The sequence below is a fragment of the Lissotriton helveticus genome, chromosome 12, assembly GCF_964261635.1.
Source record: "Lissotriton helveticus chromosome 12, aLisHel1.1, whole genome shotgun sequence".
NCBI lineage: Eukaryota > Metazoa > Chordata > Amphibia > Caudata > Salamandridae > Lissotriton > Lissotriton helveticus.
Window position 1 is genome coordinate 658,264,556 of NC_136073.1, and position 24,567 is coordinate 658,289,122.

The 24,567-nt window shown below is 45.4% G+C and overlaps 17 non-coding genes across 17 annotated transcripts; all 17 read left to right on the forward strand.

Annotated features, from left to right (window-relative positions):
- Positions 1–245: 245 nt before the first annotated feature.
- LOC144800872 (U5 spliceosomal RNA) lies at positions 246–361 on the forward strand. Its single transcript, XR_013604753.1, has one exon. It is a non-coding gene; the product is annotated as a U5 spliceosomal RNA (small nuclear RNA).
- Positions 362–1,281: 920 nt separating this feature from the next.
- LOC144801202 (U5 spliceosomal RNA) lies at positions 1,282–1,396 on the forward strand. The gene has a single exon (XR_013605071.1). It is a non-coding gene; the product is annotated as a U5 spliceosomal RNA (small nuclear RNA).
- A 907-nt stretch (positions 1,397–2,303) lies between these two features.
- LOC144800542 (U5 spliceosomal RNA) lies at positions 2,304–2,419 on the forward strand. Its single transcript, XR_013604437.1, has one exon. It is a non-coding gene; the product is annotated as a U5 spliceosomal RNA (small nuclear RNA).
- A 1,600-nt stretch (positions 2,420–4,019) lies between these two features.
- LOC144800962 (U5 spliceosomal RNA) lies at positions 4,020–4,135 on the forward strand. The gene has a single exon (XR_013604840.1). It is a non-coding gene; the product is annotated as a U5 spliceosomal RNA (small nuclear RNA).
- Positions 4,136–5,055: 920 nt separating this feature from the next.
- LOC144800965 (U5 spliceosomal RNA) lies at positions 5,056–5,170 on the forward strand. Its single transcript, XR_013604843.1, has one exon. It is a non-coding gene; the product is annotated as a U5 spliceosomal RNA (small nuclear RNA).
- Positions 5,171–6,090: 920 nt separating this feature from the next.
- Positions 6,091–6,205, forward strand: LOC144800757 (U5 spliceosomal RNA). The gene has a single exon (XR_013604643.1). It is a non-coding gene; the product is annotated as a U5 spliceosomal RNA (small nuclear RNA).
- Positions 6,206–7,125: 920 nt separating this feature from the next.
- Positions 7,126–7,240, forward strand: LOC144800375 (U5 spliceosomal RNA). The gene has a single exon (XR_013604284.1). It is a non-coding gene; the product is annotated as a U5 spliceosomal RNA (small nuclear RNA).
- A 920-nt stretch (positions 7,241–8,160) lies between these two features.
- Positions 8,161–8,275, forward strand: LOC144800044 (U5 spliceosomal RNA). The gene has a single exon (XR_013603965.1). It is a non-coding gene; the product is annotated as a U5 spliceosomal RNA (small nuclear RNA).
- Positions 8,276–9,195: 920 nt separating this feature from the next.
- LOC144800378 (U5 spliceosomal RNA) lies at positions 9,196–9,310 on the forward strand. Its single transcript, XR_013604286.1, has one exon. It is a non-coding gene; the product is annotated as a U5 spliceosomal RNA (small nuclear RNA).
- Positions 9,311–10,230: 920 nt separating this feature from the next.
- On the forward strand, positions 10,231–10,345 carry LOC144800045 (U5 spliceosomal RNA). The gene has a single exon (XR_013603966.1). It is a non-coding gene; the product is annotated as a U5 spliceosomal RNA (small nuclear RNA).
- A 920-nt stretch (positions 10,346–11,265) lies between these two features.
- LOC144800654 (U5 spliceosomal RNA) lies at positions 11,266–11,380 on the forward strand. Its single transcript, XR_013604544.1, has one exon. It is a non-coding gene; the product is annotated as a U5 spliceosomal RNA (small nuclear RNA).
- Positions 11,381–12,313: 933 nt separating this feature from the next.
- Positions 12,314–12,428, forward strand: LOC144800046 (U5 spliceosomal RNA). The gene has a single exon (XR_013603967.1). It is a non-coding gene; the product is annotated as a U5 spliceosomal RNA (small nuclear RNA).
- A 920-nt stretch (positions 12,429–13,348) lies between these two features.
- Positions 13,349–13,463, forward strand: LOC144800347 (U5 spliceosomal RNA). The gene has a single exon (XR_013604257.1). It is a non-coding gene; the product is annotated as a U5 spliceosomal RNA (small nuclear RNA).
- A 920-nt stretch (positions 13,464–14,383) lies between these two features.
- LOC144800887 (U5 spliceosomal RNA) lies at positions 14,384–14,498 on the forward strand. Its single transcript, XR_013604768.1, has one exon. It is a non-coding gene; the product is annotated as a U5 spliceosomal RNA (small nuclear RNA).
- A 963-nt stretch (positions 14,499–15,461) lies between these two features.
- On the forward strand, positions 15,462–15,576 carry LOC144800980 (U5 spliceosomal RNA). Its single transcript, XR_013604858.1, has one exon. It is a non-coding gene; the product is annotated as a U5 spliceosomal RNA (small nuclear RNA).
- A 964-nt stretch (positions 15,577–16,540) lies between these two features.
- Positions 16,541–16,655, forward strand: LOC144800975 (U5 spliceosomal RNA). The gene has a single exon (XR_013604853.1). It is a non-coding gene; the product is annotated as a U5 spliceosomal RNA (small nuclear RNA).
- Positions 16,656–17,545: 890 nt separating this feature from the next.
- Positions 17,546–17,663, forward strand: LOC144801090 (U5 spliceosomal RNA). Its single transcript, XR_013604966.1, has one exon. It is a non-coding gene; the product is annotated as a U5 spliceosomal RNA (small nuclear RNA).
- The last annotated feature ends 6,904 nt before the right edge of the window (positions 17,664–24,567 follow it).

The window sequence follows — 24,567 nt, forward strand, 5'->3', positions numbered from 1 at the left end:
CCTCCTAATGAGCTGAGGTGTGTACAGAAAAGAATTTGCATATTCCCAGACAGACGCATGGGAACTCTCCACCTTTTTGATTTTCTGTGCTTTGAGCAGAGACTCTGAAATTTGGGCCTGCTTCCCTCACCGGCCTAGTTCTTGTCCTCTTTCTTAGAGCCTGAAAATACCTCTCAGGTCCTCACCCTCGCAATGACGGGGTCTTTGATGTGGTGCCACTTACCCCCAGAAAGCCATATTCTAACTTACTCTGGTTTCTCTTCAAAACGAAAAAAATCTTTCGCCTTTTACTAAAGATTTCCGTGGAGAGGAACATTTACGAGTTTATTCAATTTTTTTAAGCCTTACCACAGGTGAGGCTGTTTATCGTGTGTTTAAAAGAAAAGCATTAGAAATTGGTGAATATCTGCGAGTTGTCTGCTGCTGTTTTTTGGGGACATGAGCTTAGGTGTTTTATTCCTGAACTCTCTGCTCGCTCATTTGCATAGACAGAGTGCAGGAGAGGTGCATCATGGGAAAGAGCTTGTGCAGTGCATGAGATTGCTTTTCGTGACTATCTTGGAATTTCACGATAGCAGGCAGTATGTTTTCTCCTCTCTTAATATTCCTGCTGTCAGAGGCCAGACGTCACCCTCCTTTTTCAAGGTGGCACCTAGAATCACGCTGTGCTTTTCATAGGGCTTGCCCATTATTTGTGCCCGTTAGAGGTTGGCCAATCCTGAGTCGGTGCCCTGAGAGGGTGGCCAATCCTGAGTCAGATTCCTCTCAGGTACACTTGAAGCGGCACGCCAGTCCTGTTTTATGTGCCTCTAGCCTAGACAGATATATACTTCTATATTCAGGTTTAATGAAAGTACGTGCGAAAAAGGGACTTAAAGTGCATGGCTATGTGCAGAGCACAGTGGTGGCTCACAGCCTATCGATTGGAAGGATGGTGTGGAAAGCGTAAAATCGCTGGGGGACGAAAGTCCTACAGTGCCACTTCACCTAAAGCCTGATGCACGCTTCCCGTTCCCCTTGCCCAGCAGCTGCAATGCCTCCTAATGAGCTGAGGTGTGTACAGAAAAGAATTTGCATATTCCCAGACAGACGCATGGGAACTGTCCACCTTTTTGATTTTCTGTGCTTTGAGCAGAGACTCTGAAATTTGGGCCTGCTTCCCTCACCGGCCTGGTTCTTGTCCTCTTTCTTAGAGCCTGAAAATACCTCTCAGGTCCTCACCCTCGCAATGACGGGGTCTTTGATGTGGTGCCACTTACCCCCAGAGAGCCATATTCTAACTTACTCTGGTTTCTCTTCAAAACGAAAAAATCTTTCGCCTTTTACTAAAGATTTCCGTGGAGAGGAACATTCATGAGTTTATTCAATTTTTTTAAGCCTTACCACAGGTGAGGCTGTTTATCGTGTGTTTAAAAGAAAAGCATTAGAAATTGGGGAATATCTGCGAGTTTTTTGGGGACATGAACTTAGGTGTTTTATTCCTGAACTCTCTGCTTGCTCATTTGCATAGACAGAGTGCAGGAGAGGTGCATCATGGGAAAGAGCTTGTGCAGTGCATGAGATTGCTTTTCGTGACTATCTTGGAATTTCACGATAGCAGGCAGTATGTTTTCTCCTCTCTTAATATTCCTGCTGTCAGAGGCCAGACGTCACCCTCCTTTTTCAAGGTGGCACCTAGACTCACGCTGTGCTTTTCATAGGGCTTGCCCGTTATTTGTACCCGTTAGAGGTTGGCCAATCCTGAGTCGGTGCCCTGAGAGGGTGGCCAATCCTGAGTCAGATTCCTCTCAGGTACACTTGAAGCAGCACGCCAGTCCTGTTTCATGTGCCTCTAGCCTAGACAGATATATACTTCTATATTCAGGTTTAATGAAAGTACGTGCGAAAAAGGGACTTAAAGTGCATGGCTATGTGCAGAGCACAGTGGTGGCTCACAGCCTATCGATTGGAAGGATGGTGTGGAAAGCGTAAAATCGCTGGGGGACAAAAGTCCTACAGTGCCACTTCACCTAAAGCCTGATGCACGCTTCCCGTTCCCCTTGACCAGCAGCCGCAACGCCTCCTAATGAGCTGAGGTGTGTACAGAAAATAATTTGCATATTCCCAGACAGACGCATGGGAACTGTCCACCTTTTTGATTTTCTGTGCTTTGAGCAGAGACTCTGAAATTTGGGCCTGCTTCCCTCACCGGCCTGGTTCTTGTCCTCTTTCTTAGAGCCTGAAAATACCTCTCAGGTCCTCACCCTCGCAATGACGGGGTCTTTGATGTGGTGCCACTTACCCCCAGAGAGCCATTTTCTAACTTACTCTGGTTTCTCTTCAAAACGAAAAAAACTTTCGCCTTTTACTAAAGATTTCCGTGGAGAGGAACATTTACGAGTTTATTCAAATTTTTTTAAGCCTTACCACAGGTGAGGCTGTTTATCGTGTGTTTAAAAGAAAAGCATTAGAAATTGGGGAATATCTGCGAGTTGTCTGCTGCTGTTTTTTGGGGACATGAGCTTAGGTGTTTTATTCCTGTACTCTCTGCTTGCTCATTTGCATAGACAGAGTGCAGGAGAGGTGCATCATGGGAAAGAGCTTGTGCAGTGCATGAGATTGCTTTTCGTGACTATCTTGGAATTTCACGATAGCAGGCAGTATGTTTTCTCCTCTCTTAATATTCCTGCTGTCAGAGGCCAGACGTCACCCTCCTTTTTCAAGGTGGCACCTAGACTCACGCTGTGCTTTTCATAGGGCTTGCCCGTTATTTGTGCCCATTAGAGGTTGGCCAATCCTGAGTCGGTGCCCTGAGAGGGTGGCCAATCCTGAGTCAGATTCCTCTCAGGTACACTTGAAGCGGCACGCCAGTCCTGTTTCATGTGCCTCTAGCCTAGACAGATATATACTTCTATATTCAGGTTTAATGAAAGTACGTGCGAAAAAGGGACTTTCAGCCTGATTCATGTACATGCCGTTTTGCGTGTCCCTAATAGCGAATCATAGCGATTCGCTATTGAGGACACGCAAAACGGCATTCATGTAGGAATTGCTACTTAAATAGCGATTCCTACATGTTCTTTATTTGCGAGTAGCAATTTGCAACTCGCAAATACTCCCCATTCATTCCTATGGGCCAAGAGGCCCATAGGAATGAATGGGGAGTATCCCTCATTTGCGAGTAGCAATTTGCTACTCGCAAATGAGATAGCGATTTTAAGGGTGCCAGGGGTGTCCAAAGGACGCCCTGTAGCACCCCTAAAAAGCACATTTGAACAGGTGTTGCGCGCACACATGTCCAAAGGACATGTGTGTGTGCAACATGCAACTTAGAAAAATGCTTTTAAAAGCATTTTTCTGAGTTTTTACTATTTACCGACAGGTCTGACCTCTCGGTAAATAGCGGCCCCAAAAGTCCAAAATCGCTATTTTGTTTTGTGTCATGAATAGCATTTGAGGAATCTCTAATAGAGATTCCTTAAATGCTATTCCTCGCATATTTGCGACTTCTTAAATAGCGATTTTTGCATTTGGTATCATGAATACCAAATGCAAAAATCGCACTCGCAAAGGGCCAGATTCTCAGAATCTGGCCCTTTGCGAGTGCAATTTACCTACATGAATCAGGCTGTTAAAGTGCATGGCTATGTGCAGAGCACAGTGGTGGCTCACAGCCTAACGATTGGAAGGATGGTGTGGAAAGCGTAAAATCGCTGGGGGACAAAAGTCCTACAGTGCCACTTCACCTAAAGCCTGATGCACGCTTCCCGTTCCCCTTGCCCAGCAGCCGCAACACCTCCTAATGAGCTGAGGTGTGTACAGAAAAGAATTTGCATATTCCCAGACAGACGCATGGGAACTCTCCACCTTTTTGATTTTCTGTGCTTTAAGCAGAGACTCTGAAATTTGGGCCTGCTTCCCTCACCGGCCTGGTTCTTGTCCTCTTTCTTAGAGCCTGAAAATACCTCTCAGGTCCTCACCCTCACAATGACGGGGTCTTTGATGTGGTGCCACTTACCCCCAGAGAGCCATATTCTAACTTACTCTGGTTTCTCTTCAAAACGAAAAAAATCTTTTGCCTTTTACTAAAGATTTCCGTGGAGAGGAACATTTACGAGTTTATTCAATTTTTTTAAGGCTTACCACAGGTGAGGCTGTTTATCGTGTGTTTAAAAGAAAAGCATTAGAAATTGGGGAATATCTGCGAGTTGTCTGCTGCTGTTTTTTGGGGACATGAGCTTAGGTGTTTTATTCCTGAACTCTCTGCTTGCTCATTTGCATAGACAGAGTGCAGGAGAGGTGCATCATGGGAAAGAGCTTGTGCAGTGCATGAGATTGCTTTTCGTGACTATCTTGGAATTTCACGATAGCAGGCAGTATGTTTTCTCCTCTCTTAATATTCCTGCTGTCAGAGGCCAGACGTCACCCTCCTTTTTCAAGGTGGCACCTAGACTCACGCTGTGCTTTTCATAGGGCTTGCCCGTTATTTGTGCCCCATAGAGGTTGGCCAATCCTGAGTCGGTGCCCTGAGAGGGTGGCCAATCCTGAGTCAGATTCCTCTCAGGTACACTTGAAGCGGCACGCCAGTCCTGTTTCATGTGCCTCTAGCCTAGACAGATATATGCTTCTATATTCAGGTTTAATGAAAGTACGTGTGAAAAAGGGACTTAAAGTGCATGGCTATGTGCAGAGCACAGTGGTGGCTCACAGCCTAACGATTGGAAGGATGGTGTGGAAAGCGTAAAATCGCTAGGGGACAAAAGTCCTACAGTGCCCCTTCACCTAAAGCCTGATGCACGCTTCCCGTTCCCCTTGCCCAGCATCCGCAACGCCTCCTAATGAGCTGAGGTGTGTACAGAAAAGAATTTGCATATTCCCAGACAGACGCATGGGAACTGTCCACCTTTTTGATTTTCTGTGCTTTGAGCAGAGACTCTGAAATTTGGGCCTGCTTCCCTCACCGGCCTGGTTCTTGTCCTCTTTCTTAGATTTTGAAAATACCTCTCAGGTCCTCACCCTCGCAATGACGGGGTCTTTGATGTGGTGCCACTTACCCCCAGAGAGCCATATTCTAACTTACTCTGGTTTCTCTTCAAAACGAAAAAATCTTTCGCCTTTTACTAAAGATTTCCGTGGAGAGAAACATTTACGAGTTTATTAAATTTTTTTAAGCCTTACCACAGGTGAGGCTGTTTATCGTGTGTTTAAAAGATAAGCATTAGAAATTGAGGAATATCTGCGAGTTGTCTGATGCTGTTTTTTGGGGACATGAGCTTAGGTGTTTTATTCCTGAACTCTCTGCTTGCTCATTTGCATAGACAGAGTGCAGGAGAGGTGCATCATGGGAAAGAGCTTGTGCAGTGCATGAGATTGCTTTTTGTGACTATCTTGGAATTTCATGATAGCAGGCAGTATGTTTTCTCCTCTCTTAATATTCCTGCTGTCAGAGGCCAGACGTCACCCTCCTTTTTCAAGGTGGCACCTAGACTCACGCTGTGCTTTTCATAGGGCTTGCCCGTTATTTGTGCCCGTTAGAGGTTGGCCAATCCTGAGTCGGTGCCCTGAGAGGGTGGCCAATCCTGAGTCAGATTCCTCTCAGGTACACTTGAAGCGGCACGCCAGTCCTGTTTCATGTGCCTCTAGCCTAGACAGATATATACTTCTATATTCAGGTTTAATGAAAGTACGTGCGAAAAAGGGACTTGAAGTGCATGGCTATGTGCAGAGCACAGTGGTGGCTCACAGCCTAACGATTGGAAGGATGGTGTGGAAAGCGTAAAATCGCTGGGGGACAAAAGTCCTACAGTGCCACTTCACCTAAAGCCTGATGCACGCTTCCCATTCCCCTTGCCCAGCAGCCGCAACACCTCCTAATGAGCTGAGGTGTGTACAGAAAAGAATTTGCATATTCCCAGACAGACGCATGGGAACTGTCCACCTTTTTGATTTTCTGTGCTTTGAGCAGAGACTCTGAAATTTGGGCCTGCTTCCCTCACCGGCCTGGTTCTTGTCCTCTTTCTTAGATTTTGAAAATACCTCTCAGGTCCTCACACTCACAATGACGGGGTCTTTGATGTGGTGCCACTTACCCCCAGAGAGCCATATTCTAACTTACTCTGGTTTCTCTTTAAAACGAAAAAATCTTTCGCCTTTTACTAAAGATTTTCGTGGAGAGGAACATTTATGAGTTTATTCAATTTTTTTAAGCCTTACCACAGGTGAGGCTGTTTATCGTGTGTTTAAAGAAAAGCATTAGAAATTGGTGAATATCTGCGAGTTGTCTGCTGCTTTTTTATTGGGGACATGAGCTTAGGTGTTTTATTCCTGAACTCTCTGCTTGCTCATTTGCATAGACAGAGTGCAGGAGAGGTGCATCATGGGAAAGAGCTTGTGCAGTGCATGAGATTGCTTTTCGTGACTATCTTGGAATTTCACGATAGCAGGCAGTATGTTTTCTCCTCTCTTAATATTCCTGCTGTCAGATGCCAGACGTCACCCTCCTTTTTCATGGTGGCACCTAGACTCACGCTGTGCTTTTCATAGGGCTTGCCCATTATTTGTGCCCGTTAGAGGTTGGCCAATCCTGAGTCGGTGCCCTGAGAGGGTGGCCAATCCTGAGTCAGATTCCTCTCAGGTACACTTGAAGCAGCACGCCAGTCCTTTTTCATGTACCTCTAGCCTAGACAGATATATACTTCTATATTCAGGTTTAATTAAAGTACGTGCGAAAAAGGGACTTAAAGTGCATGGCTATGTGCAGAGCACAGTGGTGGCTCACAGCCTATCGATTGGAAGGATGGTGTGGAAAGCGTAAAATCGCTGGGGGACAAAAGTCCTACAGTGCCACTTCACCTAAAGCCTGATGCACGCTTCCCGTTCCCCTTGCCCAGCAGCCGCAACGCCTCCTAATGAGCTGAGGTGTGTACAGAAAAGAATTTGCATATTCCCAGACAGACGCATGGGAACTGTCCACCTTTTTGATTTTCTGTGCTTTGAGCAGAGACTCTGAAATTTGGGCCTGCTTCCCTCACCGGCCTGGTTCTTGTCCTCTTTCTTAGAGCCTGAAAATACCTCTCAGGTCCTCACCCTCGCAATGACGGGGTCTTTGATGTGGTGCCACTTACCCCCAGAGAGCCATATTCTAACTTACTCTGGTTTCTCTTCAAAATGAAAAAATCTTTCGCCTTTTACTAAAGATTTCCGTGGAGAGGAACATTTATGAGTTTATTCAATTTTTTTAAGCCTTACCACAGGTGAGGCTGTTTATCGTGTGTTTAAAGAAAAGCATTAGAAATTGGTGAATATCTGCGAGTTGTCTGCTGCTTTTTTATTGGGGACATGAGCTTAGGTGTTTTATTCCTGAACTCTCTGCTTGCTCATTTGCATAGACAGAGTGCAGGAGAGGTGCATCATGGGAAAGAGCTTGTGCAGTGCATGAGATTGCTTTTCGTGACTATCTTGGAATTTCACGATAGCAGGCAGTATGTTTTCTCCTCTCTTAATATTCCTGCTGTCAGAGGCCAGACGTCACCCTCCTTTTTCATGGTGGCACCTAGACTCACGCTGTGCTTTTCATAGGGCTTGCCCATTATTTGTGCCCGTTAGAGGTTGGCCAATCCTGAGTCGGTGCCCTGAGAGGGTGGCCAATCCTGAGTCAGATTCCTCTCAGGTACACTTGAAGCAGCACGCCAGTCCTTTTTCATGTGCCTCTAGCCTAGACAGATATATACTTCTATATTCAGGTTTAATTAAAGTACGTGCGAAAAAGGGACTTAAAGTGCATGGCTATGTGCAGAGCACAGTGGTGGCTCACAGCCTATCGATTGGAAGGATGGTGTGGAAAGCGTAAAATCGCTGGGGGACAAAAGTCCTACAGTGCCACTTCACCTAAAGCCTGATGCACGCTTCCCGTTCCCCTTGCCCAGCAGCCGCAACGCCTCCTAATGAGCTGAGGTGTGTACAGAAAAGAATTTGCATATTCCCAGACAGACGCATGGGAACTGTCCACCTTTTTGATTTTCTGTGCTTTGAGCAGAGACTCTGAAATTTGGGCCTGCTTCCCTCACCGGCCTGGTTCTTGTCCTCTTTCTTAGAGCCTGAAAATACCTCTCAGGTCCTCACCCTCGCAATGACGGGGTCTTTGATGTGGTGCCACTTACCCCCAGAGAGCCATATTCTAACTTACTCTGGTTTCTCTTCAAAACGAAAAAATCTTTCGCCTTTTACTAAAGATTTCCGTGGAGAGGAACATTTACGAGTTTATTCAATTTTTTTAAGCCTTACCACAGGTGAGGCTGTTTATCGTGTGTTTAAAAGAAAAGCATTAGAAATTGGGAAATATCTGCGAGTTGCCTGCTGCTGTTTTTTGGGGACATGAGCTTAGGTGTTTTATTCCTGAACTCTCTGCTTGCTCATTTGCATAGACAGAGTGCAGGAGAGGTGCATCATGGGAAAGAGCTTGTGCAGTGCATGAGATTGCTTTTCGTGACTATCTTGGAATTTCACGATAGCAGGCAGTATGTTTTCTCCTCTCTTAATATTCCTGCTGTCAGAGGCCAGACGTCACCCTCCTTTTTCAAGGTGGCACCTAGACTCACGCTGTGCTTTTCATAGAGCTTGCCCGTTATTTGTGCCCGTTAGAGGTTGGCCAATCCTGAGTCGGTGCCCTGAGAGGGTTGCCAATCCTGAGTCAGATTCCTCTCAGGTACACTTGAAGCAGCACGCCAGTCCTTTTTCATGTGCCTCTAGCCTAGACAGATATATACTTCTATATTCAGGTTTAATTAAAGTACGTGCGAAAAAGGGACTTAAAGTGCATGGCTATGTGCAGAGCACAGTGGTGGCTCACAGCCTATCGATTGGAAGGATGGTGTGGAAAGCGTAAAATCGCTGGGGGACAAAAGTCCTACAGTGCCACTTCACCTAAAGCCTGATGCACGCTTCCCGTTCCCCTTGCCCAGCAGCCGCAACGCCTCCTAATGAGCTGAGGTGTGTACAGAAAAGAATTTGCATATTCCCAGACAGACGCATGGGAACTGTCCACCTTTTTGATTTTCTGTGCTTTGAGCAGAGACTCTGAAATTTGGGCCTGCTTCCCTCACCGGCCTGGTTCTTGTCCTCTTTCTTAGAGCCTGAAAATACCTCTCAGGTCCTCACCCTCGCAATGACGGGGTCTTTGATGTGGTGCCACTTACCCCCAGAGAGCCATATTCTAACTTACTCTGGTTTCTCTTCAAAATGAAAAAATCTTTCGCCTTTTACTAAAGATTTCCGTGGAGAGGAACATTTATGAGTTTATTCAATTTTTTTAAGCCTTACCACAGGTGAGGCTGTTTATCGTGTGTTTAAAGAAAAGCATTAGAAATTGGTGAATATCTGCGAGTTGTCTGCTGCTTTTTTATTGGGGACATGAGCTTAGGTGTTTTATTCCTGAACTCTCTGCTTGCTCATTTGCATAGACAGAGTGCAGGAGAGGTGCATCATGGGAAAGAGCTTGTGCAGTGCATGAGATTGCTTTTCGTGACTATCTTGGAATTTCACGATAGCAGGCAGTATGTTTTCTCCTCTCTTAATATTCCTGCTGTCAGAGGCCAGACGTCACCCTCCTTTTTCATGGTGGCACCTAGACTCACGCTGTGCTTTTCATAGGGCTTGCCCATTATTTGTGCCCGTTAGAGGTTGGCCAATCCTGAGTCGGTGCCCTGAGAGGGTGGCCAATCCTGAGTCAGATTCCTCTCAGGTACACTTGAAGCAGCACGCCAGTCCTTTTTCATGTGCCTCTAGCCTAGACAGATATATACTTCTATATTCAGGTTTAATTAAAGTACGTGCGAAAAAGGGACTTAAAGTGCATGGCTATGTGCAGAGCACAGTGGTGGCTCACAGCCTATCGATTGGAAGGATGGTGTGGAAAGCGTAAAATCGCTGGGGGACAAAAGTCCTACAGTGCCACTTCACCTAAAGCCTGATGCACGCTTCCCGTTCCCCTTGCCCAGCAGCCGCAACGCCTCCTAATGAGCTGAGGTGTGTACAGAAAAGAATTTGCATATTCCCAGACAGACGCATGGGAACTGTCCACCTTTTTGATTTTCTGTGCTTTGAGCAGAGACTCTGAAATTTGGGCCTGCTTCCCTCACCGGCCTGGTTCTTGTCCTCTTTCTTAGAGCCTGAAAATACCTCTCAGGTCCTCACCCTCGCAATGACGGGGTCTTTGATGTGGTGCCACTTACCCCCAGAGAGCCATATTCTAACTTACTCTGGTTTCTCTTCAAAACGAAAAAATCTTTCGCCTTTTACTAAAGATTTCCGTGGAGAGGAACATTTACGAGTTTATTCAATTTTTTTAAGCCTTACCACAGGTGAGGCTGTTTATCGTGTGTTTAAAAGAAAAGCATTAGAAATTGGGAAATATCTGCGAGTTGCCTGCTGCTGTTTTTTGGGGACATGAGCTTAGGTGTTTTATTCCTGAACTCTCTGCTTGCTCATTTGCATAGACAGAGTGCAGGAGAGGTGCATCATGGGAAAGAGCTTGTGCAGTGCATGAGATTGCTTTTCGTGACTATCTTGGAATTTCACGATAGCAGGCAGTATGTTTTCTCCTCTCTTAATATTCCTGCTGTCAGAGGCCAGACGTCACCCTCCTTTTTCAAGGTGGCACCTAGACTCACGCTGTGCTTTTCATAGAGCTTGCCCGTTATTTGTGCCCGTTAGAGGTTGGCCAATCCTGAGTCGGTGCCCTGAGAGGGTTGCCAATCCTGAGTCAGATTCCTCTCAGGTACACTTGAAGCGGCACGCCAGTCCTGTTTTATGTGCCTCTAGCCTAGACAGATATATACTTCTATATTCAGGTTTAATGGAAGTACGTGCGAAAAAGGGACTTAAAGTGCATGGCTATGTGCAGAGCACAGTGGTGGCTCACAGCCTATCGATTGGAAGGATGGTGTGGAAAGCGTAAAATCGCTGGGGGACAAAAGTCCTACAGTGCCACTTCACCTAAAGCCTGATGCACGCTTCCCGTTCCCCTTGCCCAGCAGCCGCAACGCCTCCTAATGAGCTGAGGTGTGTACAGAAAAGAATTTGCATATTCCCAGACAGACGCATGGGAACTGTCCACCTTTTTGATTTTCTGTGCTTTGAGCAGAGACTCTGAAATTTGGGCCTGCTTCCCTCACCGGCCTGGTTCTTGTCCTCTTTCTTAGAGCCTGAAAATACCTCTCAGGTCCTCACCCTCGCAATGACGGGGTCTTTGATGTGGTGCCACTTACCCCCAGAGAGCCATTTTCTAACTTACTCTGGTTTCTCTTCAAAACGAAAAAATCTTTCGCCTTTTACTAAAGATTTCCGTGGAGAGGACCATTTACGAGTTTATTCAATTTTTTTAAGCCTTACCACAGGTGAGGCTGTTTATCGTGTGTTTAAAAGAAAAGCATTAGAAATTGGGGAATATCTGCGAGTTGTCTGCTGCTGTTTTTTGGGGACATGAGCTTAGGTGTTTTATTCCTGAACTCTCTGCTTGCTCATTTGCATAGACAGAGTGCAGGAGAGATGCATCATGGGAAAGAGCTTGTGCAGTGCATGAGATTGCTTTTCGTGACTATCTTGGAATTTCACGATAGCAGGCAGTATGTTTTCTCCTCTCTTAATATTCCTGCTGCCAGAGGCCAGACGTCACCCTCCTTTTTCAAGGTGGCACCTAGACTCACGCTGTGCTTTTCATAGGGCTTGCCCGTTATTTGTGCCCGTTGGAGGTGCCCCATAGAGTTTGGCCAATCCTGAGTCGGTGCCCTGAGAGGGTGGCCAATCCTGAGTCAGATTCCTCTCAGGTACACTTGAAGCAGCACGCCAGTCCTGTTTCATGTGCCTCTAGCCTAGACAGATATATACTTCTATATTCAGGTTTAATGAAAGTACGTGCGAAAAAGGGACTTAAAGTGCATGGCTATGTGCAGAGCACAGTGGTGGCTCACAGCCTATCGATTGGAAGGATGGTGTGGAAAGCGTAAAATCGCTGGGGGACAAAAGTCCTACAGTGCCACTTCACCTAAAGCCTGATGCACGCTTCCCGTTCCCCTTGCCCAGCAGCCGCAACGCCTCCTAATGAGCTGAGGTGTGTACAGAAAAGATTTTGCATATTCCCAGACAGACGCATGGGAACTGTCCACCTTTTTGATTTTCTGTGCTTTGAGCAGAGACTCTGAAATGTGGGCCTGCTTCCCTCACCGGCCTGGTTCTTGTCCTCTTTCTTAGAGCCTGAAAATACCTCTCAGGTCCTCACCCTCGCAATGACGGGGTCTTTGATGTGGTGCCACTTACCCCCAGAGAGCCATATTCTAACTTACTCTGGTTTCTCTTCAAAACGAAAAAATCTTTCGCCTTTTACTAAAGATTTCCGTGGAGAGGAACATTTACGAGTTTATTCAATTTTTTTAAGCCTTACCACAGGTGAGGCTGTTTATCGTGTGTTTAAAAGAAAAGCATTAGAAATTGGGGAATATCTGCGAGTTGTCTGCTGCTGTTTTTTGGGGACATGAGCTTAGGTGTTTTATTCCTGAACTCTCTGCTTGCTCATTTGCATAGACAGAGTGCAGGAGAGGTGCATCATGGGAAAGAGCTTGTGCAGTGCATGAGATTGCTTTTCGTGACTATCTTGGAATTTCACGATAGCAGGCAGTATGTTTTCTCCTCTCTTAATATTCCTGCTGTCAGAGGCCAGACGTCACCCTCCTTTTTCAAGGTGGCACCTAGACTCACGCTGTGCTTTTCATAGGGCTTGCCCGTTATTTGTGCCCGTTAGAGGTTGGCCAATCCTGAGTCGGTGCCCTGAGAGGGTGGCCAATCCTGAGTCAGATTCCTCTCAGGTACACTTGAAGCGGCACGCCAGTCCTGTTTCATGTGCCTCTAGCCTAGACAGATATATACTTCTATATTCAGGTTTAATGAAAGTACGTGCAAAAAAGGGACTTAAAGTGCATGGCTATGTGCAGAGCACAGTGGTGGCTCACAGCCTATCGATTGGAAGGATGGTGTGGAAAGGGTAAAATCGCTGGGGGACGAAAGTCCTACAGTGCCACTTCACCTAAAGCCTGATGCACGCTTCCCGTTCCCCTTGCCCAGCAGCCGCCACGCCTCCTAATGAGCTGAGGTGTGTACAGAAAAGAATTTGCATATTCCCAGACAGACGCATGGGAACTGTCCACCTTTTTGATTTTCTGTGCTTTGAGCAGAGACTCTGAAATTTGGGCCTGCTTCCCTCACCGGCCTGGTTCTTGTCCTCTTTCTTAGAGCCTGAAAATACCTCTCAGGTCCTCACCCTCGCAATGACGGGGTCTTTGATGTGGTGCCACTTACCCCCAGAGAGCCATTTTCTAACTTACTCTGGTTTCTCTTCAAAACGAAAAAATCTTTTGCCTTTTACTAAAGATTTCCGTGGAGAGAAACATTTACGAGTTTCTTCAATTTTTTTAAGCCTTACCACTGGTGAGGCTGTTTATCGTGTGTTTAAAAGAAAAGCATTAGAAATTGGGGAATATCTGCGAGTTGTCTGCTGCTGTTTTTTGGGGACATGAGCTTAGGTGTTTTATTCCTGAACTCTCTGCTTGCTCATTTGCATAGACAGAGTGCAGGAGAGGTGCATCATGGGAAAGAGCTTGTGCAGTGCATGAGATTGCTTTTCGTGACTATCTTGGAATTTCACGATAGCAGGCAGTATGTTTTCTCCTCTCTTAATATTCCTGCTGTCAGAGGCCAGACGTCACCCTCCTTTTTCAAGGTGGCACCTAGACTCACGCTGTGCTTTTCATAGGGCTTGCCCGTTATTTGTGCCCGTTAGAGGTTGGCCAATCCTGAGTCGGTGCCCTGAGAGGGTGGCCAATCCTGAGTCAGATTCCTCTCAGGTACACTTGAAGCGGCACGCCAGTCCTGTTTCATGTGCCTCTAGCCTAGACAGATATATACTTCTATATTCAGGTTTAATGAAAGTACGTGCAAAAAAGGGACTTAAAGTGCATGGCTATGTGCAGAGCACAGTGGTGGCTCACAGCCTATCGATTGGAAGGATGGTGTGGAAAGCGTAAAATCGCTGGGGGACGAAAGTCCTACAGTGCCACTTCACCTAAAGCCTGATGCACGCTTCCCGTTCCCCTTGCCCAGCAGCCGCAACGCCTCCTAATGAGCTGAGGTGTGTACAGAAAAGAATTTGCATATTCCCAGACAGACGCATGGGAACTGTCCACCTTTTTGATTTTCTGTGCTTTGAGCAGAGACTCTGAAATGTGGGCCGGCTTCCCTCACCGGCCTGGTTCTTGTCCTCTTTCTTAGAGCCTGAAAATACCTCTCAGGTCCTCACCCTCGCAATGACGGGGTCTTTGATGTGGTGCCACTTACCCCCAGAGAGCCATTTTCTAACTTACTCTGGTTTCTCTTCAAAACGAAAAAATCTTTCGCCTTTTACTAAAGATTTCCGTGGACAGGAACATTAACGAGTTTCTTCAATTTTTTTAAGCCTTTCCACAGGTGAGGCTGTTTATCGTGTGTTTAAAAGAAAAGCATTAGAAATTGGGGAATATCTGCGAGTTGTCTGCTGCTGTTTTTTGGGGACATGAGCTTAGGTGTTTTATTCCTGAACTCTCTGCTTGCTCATTTGCATAGACAGAGTGCAGGAGAGGTGCATCATGGGAAAGAGCTTGTGCAGTGCATGAGATTGCTTTTCGTGACTATCTTGGAATTTCACGATAGCAGGCAGTATGTTTTCTCCTCTCTTAATATTCCTGCTGTCAGAGGCCAGACGTCACCCTCCTTTTTCAAGGTGGCACTTAGACTCACGCTGTGCTTTTCATGGGGCTTGTCCGTTATTTGTGCCAGTTGGAGGTGCCCTGAGAGGTTGGCCAATCCTGAGTCGGTGCCCTGAGAGGTTGGCCAATCCTGAGTCAGATTCCTGAGAGGGTGGCCAATCCTGAGTCAGATTCCTCTCAGGTACACTTGAAGCGGTACGCCATTCCTGCTTCATGTGCCTCTAGCCTAGACAGATATATACTTCTATATTCAGGTTTAATGAAAGTACGTGCGAAAAAGGGACTTAAATTGCATGGCTATGTGCAGAGCACAGTGGTGGCTCACAGCCTATCGATTGGAAGGATGGTGTGGAAAGCGCAAAATCGCTGGGGGACGAAAGTCCTACAGTGCCACTTCACCTAAAGCCTGATGCACGCTTCCCGTTCCCCTTGCCCAGCAGCCGCAACGCCTCCTAATGAGCTGAGGTGTGTACAGAAAAGAATTTGCATATTCCCAGACAGACGCATGGGAACTGTCCACCTTTTTGATTTTCTGTGCTTTGAGCAGAGACTCTGAAATTTGGGCCTGCTTCCCTCACCGGCCTGGTTCTTGTACTCTTTATTAGAGCCTGAAAATACCTCTCAGGTCCTCACCCTCGCAATGACGGGGTCTTTGATGTGGTGCCACTTACCCCCAGAGAGCCATATTCTAACTTACTCTGGTTTCTCTTCAAAACTAATAAATCTTTCGCCTTTTACTAAAAATTTCTGTGGAGAGGAACATTTACGAGTTTATTCAATTTTTTTAAGCCTTACCACAGGTGAGGCTGTTTATCGTGTGTTTAAAAGAAAAGCATTAGAAATTGTGGAATTTCTACGAGTTGTTTGCTGCTGCTTTTTGGGGACATGAGCTTAGGTGTTATATTCCTGAACTCTCTGCTTGCTCATTTGCATAAACAGAGTGCAGGAGAGGTGCATCATGGGAATGAGCTTGTGCAGTGCAGGAGATTGCTTTTCGTGAATATCTTGGAATTTCACGATAGCAGGCAGTATGTTTTCTCTTCTCTTAATATTCCTGCTGTCAGAGGCCGGACGTCACCCTCCTTTTTCAAGGTGGCACCTAGACTCACGCTGTGCTTTTCATGGGGTTTGTCTGTTACTTGTGCCAGTTGGAGGTGCCCTGAGAGGTTGGCCAATCCTGAGTCGGTGCCCTGAGAGGTTGGCCAATCCTGAGTCAGATTCCTGAGAGGGTGGCAAATCCTGAGTCAGATTCCTCTCAGGTACACTTGAAGCGGCACGCCAGTCCTGTTTCATGTGCCTCTAGCCTAGACAGATATATACTTCTATATTCAGGTTTAATGAAAGTACGTGCGAAAAATTGACTTAAAGTGCATGGCTATGTGCAGAGCACAGTGATGGCTCACAGCCTATCGATTGGAAGGATGGTGTGGAAAGCGTAAAATCGCTGGGGGATGAAAGTCCTACAGTGCCACTTCACCTAAAGCCTGATGCACTCTTCCCGTTCCCCTTGACCAGCAGCCGCAACGCCTCCTAATGAGCTGAGGTGTGTTCAGAAAAGAATTTGCGTATTCCAAGACAGACGCATGGGAACTGTCCACCTTTTTTAATTTTATGTGCTTTGAGCAGAGACTCTGAAATTTGGGCCTGCTTCCCTCACCGGCCTGGTTCTTGTCCTCTTTCTTAGAGCCTCAAAATACCTCTCAGGTCCTCACCCTCGCAATGACGGGGTCTTTGATGTGGTGCCACTTACCCCCAGAGAGCCATATTCTAACTTAATCTGGTTTCTCTTCAAAACGAAAAAATCTTTCGCCTTTTACTAAAGATTTCCGTGGAGTGGAACATTTACGAGTTTATTCAATTTTTTTAAGCCTTACCATAGGTGAAGCTGTTTATCGTGTGTTTAAAAGAAAAGCATTAGAAATTGGTGAATATCTTTGAGTTTGCTACTGTTTATGGAGACATGAGCTTAGGTTTTTTATTCCTGAACTCTCTGTTTGCTCGTTTGCATAGACAGAGTGCAGGAAAGGTGCATCATGGGAAAGAGCTTTTGCAGTGCATGAAATTGCTTTTCGTGACTATCTTGATACTTCACGATAGCAGGCAGTATGTTTTTTCTTCTCTTAATATTCCTGCTGTCAGAGGCCAGACGTCACCCTCCTTTTTAAAGGTGGCACCTGGACTCATGCTGTGCTTTTCATAGGGCTTGCCCAATATTTGTGCCCGTTAGAGGTGCCCTGAGAGGGTGGCCAATCCTGAGTCAGATTCCTCTCAGGTACACTTAAAGAGGCACGCCAGTCCTGTTTCATGTGCCTCTAGCCTAGACAGATATATACTACTATATTCAGGTTTAATGAAAGTACGTGCGAAAAATTGACTTAAAGTGCATGGCTATGAGCAGAGCACAGTGGTGGCTCACAGCCTATCGATTGGCAGGATGGTGGGGAATGCGTAAAATCGCTAGGGGACGAAAGTCCTACAGTGCCACTTCACCTAAAACCTGATGCACGTTCCCCTTGCCCAGCAGCCCCAACACCTCCTAATGAGCTGAGGTGTGTACAAAAAAGAATTTGCATATTCCCAGACAGACGCATGGGAACTGTCCACCTTTTTGGTTTTCTGTGCTTTGAGCAGAGACTCTGATATTTGGGCCTGCTTCCCTCACCGGCCTGGTTCTTGCCCTCTTTCTTAGATCCTGAAAATACCTCTCAGGTCCTCACCCTCGCAATGACGGGGTCTTTGATGTGGTGCCACTTACCCCCAGAGAGCTATATTCTAACTTACTCTGGTTTTTCTTCAAAAACGAAAAAAATCTTTTGCCTTTTACTGAAGATTCCCGTGGAGAGGATCATTTACGAGTTTATTCAAGTTTTTTTAAGCCTTACCACAGGTGAGGCTGTTTATCGTGTGTTTAAAAGAAAAGCATTAGAAATTGGGGAATATCTGCGAGTTGTCTGCTGCTGTTATTTGGGGACATGAGCTTAGGTTTTTTATTCCTGAACTCTCTGCTTGCTCATTTGCATAGACAGAGTGCAGGAGAGGTGCATCATGGGAAAGAGGTTGTGCAGTGCACAAGATTGCTTTTCGTGACTATCTTGAAACTTCACAATAGCAGGCAGTATGTTTTTTCTTCTCTTAATATTCCTGACGTCACCCTCCTTTTTCAAGGTGGCACCTGGACTCACGCTGTGCTTTTCATAGGGCTTTCCCATTATTTGTGCCTGTTAGAGGTGCCCTGAGAGGGTGGCAATCCTGAGTCAGATTCCTCTCAGGTACACTTAAAGAGGCACGCCAGTCCTGTTTCATGTGCCTCTAGTGGATATGTTAAAGGACGAATTTAGCAACAGAGGGGCATATTGTCAAGGGGGTTTATCTCCGCTTTTTTGGTTTTAAAAGCCAAGAAAGCAGAGATAAAATTATCTCCCTATTACCTAGCTGTCGCTAACACCAGTTAGCGACAGCTAGTAGGAGATAGCGACCATCTTGGGCCCCGCTTTGCATGTCAGTGATATATATCACTAATGACATGCAAAGTGGGCGTGCCAAGATGTTAGCGACTGGAAACAGTTGCTAGCAACGCTATCTCCTATTACCAACTTTTGGAGATATTCGCGCTAAGCACGAATATCTCCAAAAGCTAACACCTGCCCCTGAGCAGTTCTTAGCCATGTTATCCAATGGTAGGTGGATAACATGGCTAAGAGCATTAGCTCGGTAATGCATGAATATCGCTGACTTTTCAGCGATATTCATGCATTTCGGCCGATTTTTATCGCTTAGGAGATAAACCTTGATAATATCAAGGCTCCTAAGCGATAAAAATCGCCGCAGCTCGGCGATAAAAATATCGCCGCTAAACCAACAAAGTGATAATTATCGCTAGTTGTTGGTAATATGCCCCAGAGTTTGCAACTCTCTGATCGAAAACTTTGTAGTATTACCCCAACCTGAATATTCTTCCAAATCAGGGAAGGAAGGAGCATTTAACTTTTTAGAAGTAGCCAATCCAAAGCATGTTGTCTGTGAAATGGTAGAATTCTAAAACAACATATGAGTCGGGATGAGACATGCACGGTGCAAAGCCTCAGGGGCATATTACCAAGGGCCTCATCGCCGCTTTAGCGGGAATTTTTCCTGCTAAAGCGGCGATAATTGTATCGCCCTATTACCTAGCTGTCGCTAACACCAGTTAGCGACAGCTAGTAGGAAATAGAGGGCATTTAGGTGTCCACTTTGCATGTCAGCGATAATTATCGCTAATGACATGCAAAGTGGGGGTGCCAAGATGTTAGCTTAGCTTAGCGTGAATATCTCCAAAAGTTGGTAATAGGAGATAGCGATGTTAGCGACTGTTTTCAGTCGCTAACATCTTGGCACGCCCACTTTGCATGTCATTAGTGATAAATATCACTGACATGCAAAGTGGGGCCCAAGATGGTGGCTATCTCCTACTAGCTGTCGCTAACTGGTGTTAGCGACAGCTAGGTAATAGAGAGATAATTTTATCTCCGCTTTCTTGGCTTTTAAAGCCAAAAAAGGGGAGATAAACCCCCTTGATAATATGCCCCTTTGTCTCTAACCAAGCAATAGTGATAATTATCGCTATTGCTTGGTAATATGCCCCCTTGCTATTATCAAGGTTTATCTCCTAAGCGATAAAAATCGGCCGAAATGCATGAATATCGCTGAAAAGTCAGTGATATTCATGCATTACCGAGCTAATGCTCCTAGCCATGTTATCCACCTACCATTGGATAACATGGCTAAGAACTGCTTAGGGGCAGGTGTTAGCTTTCGGAGATATTCGCGCTTAGCGCGAATATCTCCAAAAGTTGGTAATAGGAGATAGCGATGTTAGCGACTGTTTCCAGTCGGTAACATCTTGGCACGCCCACTTTGCATGTCATTAGTGATAAATTTCACTGACATGCAAAGCGGGGCCCAAGATGGTGGCTATCTCCTACTAGCTGTCGCTAACTGGTGTTAGCGACAGCTAGGTAATAGGGAGATAATTTTATCTCCGCTTTCTTGGCTTTTAAAGCCGAAAAAGCAGAGATAAACCCCCCTTGATAATATGCCCCATAGTTCTAAATAGGTATAACAATTTCGGCAGTATTAAAATTTTTAGCTCATTGGGGCATATTACCAAGCAATAGCGATAATTATCGCTATTGCTTGGTTAGAGACAAAGGGGCATATTATCAAGGGGGTTTATCTCCGCTTTTTTGGCTTTAAAAGCCAAGAAAGCGGAGATAAAATTATCTCCCTATTACCTAGCTGTCGCTAACACCAGTTAGCGACAGCTAGTAGGAGATAGAGACCATCTTGGGCCCCACTTTGCATGTCAGTGATATTTATCACTAATGACATGCAAAGTGGGCGTGCCAAGATGTTAGCGACTGGAAACAGTCGCTAACATCGCTATCTCCTATTAACAACTTTTGGAGATATTCGCGCTAAGCGCGAATATCTCCAAAAACTAACACCTGCCCTGAGCAGTTCTTAGCCATGTTATCCAATGGGAGGTGGATAACATGGCTAAGAGCATTAGCTCGGTAATGAATGAATATCGCTGACTTTTCAGCAATATTCATGCATCGCGGCCGTTTTTTAACGCATTTGCGATAAACCTTGATAATAGCAAGGTTTATCTGCGATAATTTCTGACGATGCTTAGCGTTAACAAATTCGTTGCTAAGCATCATTAGCGATAAATATCGCTTCACATTGGTAATATGCCCCAAAATGTTACCGCTGAGCTGCGGCGATTTTTATCGCAGATAAACCTTGGTATTACCAAGGTTTATCGCAAATGCGATAAAAAACGGCCGCAATGCATGAATATCGCTGAAAAATCAGCGATATTCAGGCATTATCGAGCTAATGCTCTTAGCCATGTTATCCACCTCCCATTGGATAACATGGCTAAGAACTGCTCAGGGCAGGTGTTAGCTTTTGGAGATATTCGCGCTTAGCGCGAATATCTCCAAAAGTTGGTAATAGGAGATAGCGATGTTAGTGACTATTTCCAGTCGCTAACATCTTGGCACGCCCACTTTGCATGTCATTAGTGATAAATATCACTGACATGCTAAGTGGGGCCCAAGATGGTCGCTATCTCCTACTAGCTGTCGCTAACTGGTGTTAGCGACAGCTAGGTAATTGGGAGATAATTTTATCTCCGCTTTCTTGGCTTTTAAATCCAAAAAAGCGGAGATAAACCCCCTTGATAATATGCCCCATTATTCCTTCCATATAAAGACAGGTGCAAATGATCAATCCGTTCCAATGTGGAATTAGCCTTTTTAAGAACTGGGTTGAAATTAAGGTGCATATTACCAACAACTAGCGATAATTATCGCTATGTTGGCTTAGCGGCAATAATTTTATCGCCGTGTTGCGGCGATTTTTATCGCTTAGGAGCCTTGCTATTATCAAGGTTTATCTCCTAAGCGATAAAAATCGGCCGAAATGCATGAATATCGCTGTAAAGTCAGCGATATTCATGCATTACCGAGCTAATGCTCTTAGCCATGTTATCCACCTCCCATTGGATAACATGGCTAAGAACTGCTCAGGGCAGGTCTTAGCTTTTGGAGATATTCGCGCTTAGCGAGAATATATCCAAAAGTTGGTAATAGGAGATAGCGATGTTAGCGACTGTTTCCAGTCGCTAACATCTTGGCACGCCCACTTTGCATGTCATTAGCGATAAATATCGTTGACATGCAAAGCGGGCCCCAAACCGGTCGCTATCGCCTTGAAGCTGTTGCTGACTGCTGTTGGCGAAAGCTTGGTAATTGGGTGATAAAAAAATCGCCTCTTTATCTGCCTAAAGTGCCGCTGAAGCGGTGATAACGCCCTTCCTAATATGCCCCCAGGATTTGATTAAAGATATGGGTAGGCGTCCCACTTACCTTCCTAGGAAGGTCTAATAGCTTGAAAATGTTGATACTGCAGAAATTCATGTTTATTTAATGCAATACCTTTAGAATTTTGGTTGGAGTACTTTAAGAAATTGCAGGGGGAACTGAGCAGTTTCATATGGTTCTCTTAAGGAGGTAGAATTGAGTGGAGGAAACAATGCTGGAAAAAAGAAAAAACCTAGGGGCATATTATCAAGCTGAATATCGCTGCTTTAGCGGCCCTTTTTGGCCGAAAAGGGGTGATTTTTTTGTAGGCGCTCAATCATCAAGGACACGCTAACACGTGTATCCTTGAGTAAGCAACCCTTTGAACTCAACTTTGCATGTCAGCGATGAATATCGCTAATGACATGCAAAGTAGGCGTTCACTTATATTTCTCTGTGGAAATCCGCGCTTACACGGCAGCGCAATATTATCAAGCCTCGAGCAAACCCTCGATGCGATAAAATAATCCTCGTTAACCGTGGTTATCGCGGGTTTGTAATGCCTGGTCAGAAACTGACTTAGCCATACTTTTAATGGCAGGTGGATTGTATGGCTGAGGCAACGGGGCATATTATCAAGGAAACGCGACAAATATCGCATTTCCCGCTTTGCACGATTTTGTTTCACGCAGCTATCGCAGAATTTAATCGCCGTGGAGATATGCCTTGTTAATAATGCGATATCTCGGCGATCAAATCCCGCGATACGTGGCATTAAACAGAATCGCTCAAAGCGGGAAATGCACTATTAATCGTGTTTCCTTGATAATATGCCCCCTAGACTTGTGATGCTGCCATATTATCAATACTGTCAGGCTTTCCAATTAAAGAACATGAGATCTCTACTTTGGATAACTTAGGGGCATATTACCAAGCAATAGCGATAATTATCGCTATTGCTTGGTTAGAGACAAAAATTTACCGCAGAGCTGTGGCGATTTTTATCGCAGATAAACCTTGGTATTACCAAGGTTTATCGCAAATGCGATAAAAAACGGCCGCAATGCATGAATATCGCTGAAAAGTCCGCGATATTCATGCATGACCGAGCTAATGCTCTTAGCCATGTTATCCACCTCCCATTGGATAACATGGCTAAGAACTGCTCAGGGCAGGTGTTAGCTTTTGGAGATATTCGCGCTTAGCGCGAATATCTCCAAAAGTTGGTAATAGGAGATAGCGATGTTAGCGACTGTTTTCAGTCGCTAACATCTTGGCACGCCCACTTTGCATGTCATTAGTGATAAATATCACTGATATGCAAAGCGGGGCCCAAGATGGTCGCTATCTCCTACTAGCTGTCGCTAACTGGTGTTAGCGACAGCTACGTAATAGGGAGATAATTTTATCTCTGCTTTCTTAGCTTTTAAAGCCAAAAAAGCGGAGATAAATCCCTTGATAATATGCCCCTGTATTGAGCTGAGCAGGGGGGTTCTGGCCAACAAATAATGGGGCATATTATCAAGGGGGTTTATCTCCGCAGTGATATTTATCACTAATGACATGCAAAGTGGGCGTGCCAAGATGTTAGCGACTGGAAACAGTCGCTAACATCGCTATCTCCTATTACCAACTTTTGGAGATATTCGCGCTAAGCGCGAATATCTCCAAAAACTAACACCTGCCCTGAGCAGTTCTTAGCCATGTTAGCCAATGGGAGGTGGATAACATGGCTAAGAGCATTAGCTCGGTAATGCATGAATATCGCGGACTTTTCAGCGATATTCATGCATTTCGGCCGATTTTTATCGCTTAGGAGAGAGCAGATCCCAAAGATAAGGCCAGGCCACCCTGTCGAATGCCTTCTCGGCATGCAACAGGGTGACCCCTATGGGTGTATTAGTACACTGTGCCCAGTTCTTTAAGGCAATAACCCTCCGGACATGATTGGTAGTGTCCCGATTGGGAATAAACCCATGTTGCCAGCGTGACACTATACGAGAAATAACCCCTGAAATTCGAGAGGCTAGGATTTTTGAGAAGACTTTGCTATCGGCATTGATTAGTGAAATCGGCCTATAAGAGGCCGGATTAAGAGGAGTTTTATCTTTTTTAAGAAATGCCATTATTGTAGATTGTCTCCATGATGCTGGAGCCACCCCTTTCTGTGCTTCCAGAAAGGTAACCAGCAAATCGTGGGGCATATTATTAAGGGGGTTTATCTCCGCTTTTTTGGCTTTAAAATCCCAAAAAGCGGAGATAAAATTATCTCCCTATTACCTAGCTGTCGCTAACACCAGTTAGCAACAGCTAGTAGGAGATAGCGACCATCTTGGGCCCCACTTTGCACGTCAATGATATTTATCACTAATGACATGCAAAGTGGGCGTGCCAAGATGTTAGCGACTGGAAACAGTCGCTAACATCGCTATCTCCTATTACCAACTTTTGGAGATATTCGCGCTAAGCGCGAATATCTCCAAAAGCTAACACCTGCCCTGAGCAGTTCTTAGCCATGTTATCCAATGGGAGGTGGATAACATGGCTAAGAGCATTAGCTCGGTAATGCATGAATATCGCTGACTTTTCAGGGATATTCATGCATTGCGGCCGTTTTTTATCCCATTTGCGATAAACCTTGGTAATACCAAGGTTTGTCTGCGATAAAAATCGCCGCAGTTCAGCTGTAAATTTTTGTCTCTAACCAAGCAATAGCGATAATTATCGCTATTGCTTGGTAATATGCCCCCTTGTTTTAATAAATGCCTAAATAGCCTGAAAAACTCGAGAGGGATACCGTCAGGTCCCATGGCCTTGCCAACAGCAAGAGAAAGCAGGGTCGTCTCAATTTCCTCCCATGAAATACGGGCGTCCAAAATCTGTGCCTGGACAGTAGTTAGTTTCAAGGTGTTAGCTAGAGTGGTAAAATTCAATATAGAATCGCTAGAATA